Source organism: Macrobrachium rosenbergii, chromosome 5 (assembly GCF_040412425.1).
Source record: "Macrobrachium rosenbergii isolate ZJJX-2024 chromosome 5, ASM4041242v1, whole genome shotgun sequence".
Taxonomy (NCBI): Eukaryota; Metazoa; Arthropoda; class Malacostraca; order Decapoda; family Palaemonidae; genus Macrobrachium; species Macrobrachium rosenbergii.
This window is the reverse complement of record NC_089745.1, coordinates 9,914,207-9,918,417: the sequence shown is the minus strand read 5'-3', so window position 1 is coordinate 9,918,417 and position 4,211 is coordinate 9,914,207. Positions and strand designations below refer to the sequence as shown.

General features: G+C 43.1%; 1 pseudogene; it reads right to left on the bottom strand.

Annotated features, from left to right (window-relative positions):
- LOC136838487 (uncharacterized) overlaps positions 1 to 3,072 on the bottom strand; it is a 15,357-nt pseudogene extending 12,285 nt beyond the window's left edge.
- Between the last annotated feature and the right edge of the window lie 1,139 nt (positions 3,073 to 4,211).

Sequence of the window (4,211 nt, the reverse complement as noted above, 5' to 3'; positions counted from 1 at the left end):
TCTCTCTCTCTCTCTCTCTCTCTCTCTCTCTCTCTCTCTCTCTCTCTCAGCGATAATGCTGTCTAATGATAATTTCGTGATGTTTTGGGGTTAAATAACTATATGAATTACATATTTCATTTGTTTGTTTCTTCTTGGGATCAAATGCCGAAGAGCATGTTGACCTCTGGAAATAACTAATCCGAGAACTGCTTATAGACTTCACGGTACATTCGCTAATTTTCTATACATACATACATACATACACACATATATGTATGCATATATATATATATATATATATATATATATATATAAATCTATATATATATATTAATATATTTAAAATATATATATATATATATATATATATATATATATATATATATATATATGTGTGTATGTTTATACATATACATAATGAAGACATATCGAATGCACTGTAAACACACACATAAAATCACTATGAGAAGCAGTCTCCCCCGGTTCCAAACTGAATTTTGAGGTTATGCATTGAACTTATGAATATAATCGGCATTACTTTTTCTGGCATTTTACCGTCAAACACTGCGTCAGTCAACGTCAAGTAGTTATTATTGTCTTTAACTATGAATTCGTCCCTGTAAAGTCGCCATAACGAGCGTTCGTGACGTCATTTTTGCAAGAGCATAGGTAAATTACTTGGCAGGAGGGATGGTTGTTAAGTACTCTTTCGACTCCCAGTTTATCGCCAAAAAATATTTGCCGTTTAATGCTAATATATATTGATAAATTAAATAACTTTTTTTTACGAGATTTCTTCGACCTTTGGCTTCGAAAAAAAGTGGTGTAAAATTGTTCAACAAACAAGCCAAATAAAAGCTAAATGGACCGAAATATTCTCAGAGCGTAAACTGTAACGCAGATTCTTTTCTCGTACGGTGCATATTTTTAATATTTAACTCACTCTTTAGAAAAATCGTCTTCAGAGAATAAAGGCTACATGAACATGCTTTGAACTTTTAGCTCACTCTGTTGGTGCTTAAGAATCTGTGGAAAGTTTGACAAATTTTGAGAATCGGTGGAAAGTTTGACAAATTTTGAGATGTCCCACATTTGCTGTAATGGACTGTGAAAATAGTATGGTTATAATGGAACAATCGCAGTGATTAGGGAAGTTTATGAAACTTTATTTTCGGTTAGTTAAGTGGCTGAAAATTTCATGAAGCTTTTAGCTAATTAGCTGGAGTCTTTACGAAGCGCCTAGTGGAAATTAAAGTAAAAATAAAAGTACTCTACCAGCACAAGATTCAAGGAAAGTTCTAAGGCACTTGGAGTCCTCCCGAAATATTATGAAGCTCTTTTTAAGTGCGATTTATATTTTATTTATTTACTTTGCAGAAATTCCAGCTGAAGGCTTTTGCGAGTTTCCAGTGACAGTCCGAGAAGATTGATGAAATAATATCGGGTTCTTTGTTGTATGTGTGAGTAGCTCTGGCGGTATTTTTGATGCTACGCAAATGAAAGTACTGAGCTTCTTTCAGATATATTAAAACGCGATCACCCAGTTACACAAAGTATTATTTTTCCGTAGATAAGACTTGATCATTAAGAAATTAGACTCTTAGTAGTCCATCGTTAATTTTATTTACTATAACGCAGGCCAGATCCCTCTTCTTTTAAGAAACAGTGTAAAGTGAATCGCAGGACTTGGTCTTTTCTCCTCAGTTATGTCAGCGACTTTGGTGTATCAAATAGATCAAAAACTATTGTTGGTTAAGACGTGGTCTTTTCTCCCCAATTATGTCAGCGACTTTGGTGGATTAAATAGATCAAAAACAAATGTTAGTTAAGACCTGGTCTTCTCTCCTCAGTTATGTCAGCGACTTTGGTGGATTAAATAGATAAAAGACGAGTGTTAGTTAAGACTTGGTCTTTTCTCCCAATTATGTCAGCGACTTTGGTGTATCAGACAGATAAAAACGAATGTTTATAGTTAATACTTGGTCTTTTCTCCTCAGTCAAGTCAGCGACTTTGGTGTATCAAATAATATAGATGAAAAACGAATGTTGGTTAAGACTGCATGGGTCTTTTCTCCTCAATTATGTCAGCGACTTCGGTGTGTTAAATAGGTCAAAAACGAATGTTGGTTAAGACATGGTCTTTACTCCTCAGTCATGTCAGCGACTTTGGTGTATCAAATAATATAGATGAAAAACGAATGTTGGTTAAGTCTGGGTCTTTTCTCCTCAATTATGTCAGCGACTTCAGTGTATTAAATGGGTCAAAAACGAATGTTGGTTAAGACATGGTCTTTTCTCCTCAATTATGACAGCGACTCTGGTATATTATTGAATAAAAAAACGATTTTGGATCTGTGCCTCCTTCGAACCTCCTAAGACTTGGCCAGCGTTTAGATCTGCACATGAACGGAGAGACTGAAACATTATTATATACCTGAGGTGCCAATGGTCTTCATATTCCTTTCCCTCTCACAACAACTCGTCCCCCCGACGGCCTCCGTCTCGAACGAGTCCCCGTCCACGCCGTCTGGGTCCAGTAGGCCCGCCTTGGCGTCACTCGGGGCGTGAAAGAAAGCTAAAACGAGAACATTCATGGGTGTGAGATTCGGACGAATGATGGTGGCCTGAGATAGGAACAAGATTCTGTTTTTATTCCACAGTTCCAAAAAGCATTTTGTCGATTCTTTTTTTTTATTTTAAATCCAAAATAAAAAAACACATTTTTTGACCAATGTCTCCGCCAGCCTACCCCTTGCACATGGCGACCACGCGCCCACCCAAAGGGCGGTCAAGACAACCACGCCCGTGATTACAGGGGACATGTCTTTCGTTTCTCTCGAGAGAGTCAGGGTTTGCCGGAGCCGAGGCGGCGGTGGTGGGTGTGCGTGCGCGTGTGTGTCACGGGAGATCCGAAGGAAATCCTTTTCCAGCGCGTGGTGGCGTAGGATCGGTAGCGGCGCGGCGCGAATTGAACCACAGAAGTTGCGCTACTGGAAGCTCCGGTCAGGCTGCCGCTCCTAATAATTGCGGAGGGGGAGCGACGGCGCGGCGGCGTTGGTGCAGGTGGAAGGGAGGGGCAGGTGGAGTTAAGTCGGCAGGAGGCGGCGATTCCCATCCACCCACCCACATGTCTTTTCTTACGAGGATATTCTGGTCCAATCAAGACCATCTAAACCATCCCAAACCCCCCCCCTCCCCCCCCCCGGCCCTTCTTCCCCCCGGTGCCCCGCTCCCTCCCTCCCTCCCACCCCCCACCAGTCAGAATGAATGGGACCACGGGCCATTCATTCATCAGGAGGCCCTTGCAGGAGGTATGGCACGACGGGGCAATCCCGTGCCCTCACCCCGGGGATCCCCCGGGCGCACACCGACACCTTCCATGGAAATCAGCAGCCCTGAACCGAGCTCATCAAGGGGGTCTGGTGGAATTGTTTGCTTATATTAACGTCAATTATGTCCGTCGAACCAGGTGTCGCTGTGGGCTTGGTTAATAGATGCAAGCGATCGCACAATACCTCCTTGATTTAGATCTTGTACGATACGACCCGACGAGGTCCGGTAGCGTGCAACCCGGCCACGTTTAAATGGGCCTTATCTCTCTCTCTCATCAACATTCCGCTCCTCGGCTTGCACCCGGTTTGTCGTCCTGCGACACGGGAGAGAGAGAGAGAGAGAGAGAGAGACTGAGGGAGAGAGAAAGAGAGAGAGAGAGATATTTAGGGAGAGAGAGAGAGAGAGATTGAGATTGAGATTGAGGGAGAGAGAGAGAGAGAGATTTAGGGAGAAAGAGAGAGAGAGAGAGAGAGGGATTGAGATTGAGGGAGAGAGAGAGAGAGAGATTGAAGGAGAGAGAGAGAAGAGAGAGAGAGGCTGAAACGCTACACCTGACTAAATTCGTGCTACTTGTCCTCCCCTCTCCCCTCCCCCACCCAACCCTCCCCCATCCCCCCAATGATGGTATCTGCTTTGACGGAACATACTACATACGTTTTGAGTTACTGCCGGGGAGACGTAAGTGAAAGTGTAACTCGATCGTCTCTCTCGATAAGGTCAGTGCCATGTTGCGTCTATTTCTCAGAGCCCCAAAGGGTGACAGATGCAACAGCCTCTGCAGTTGCACCTGCTGGAGAATTAAGAATTGCAGATGCACCCTAACTTTTCCTAATCCGTCATTTGGTCTCCCCTCGGGTACACGCCATCTCCCCTCGGCGGAAAAATGGGAAGGTTTG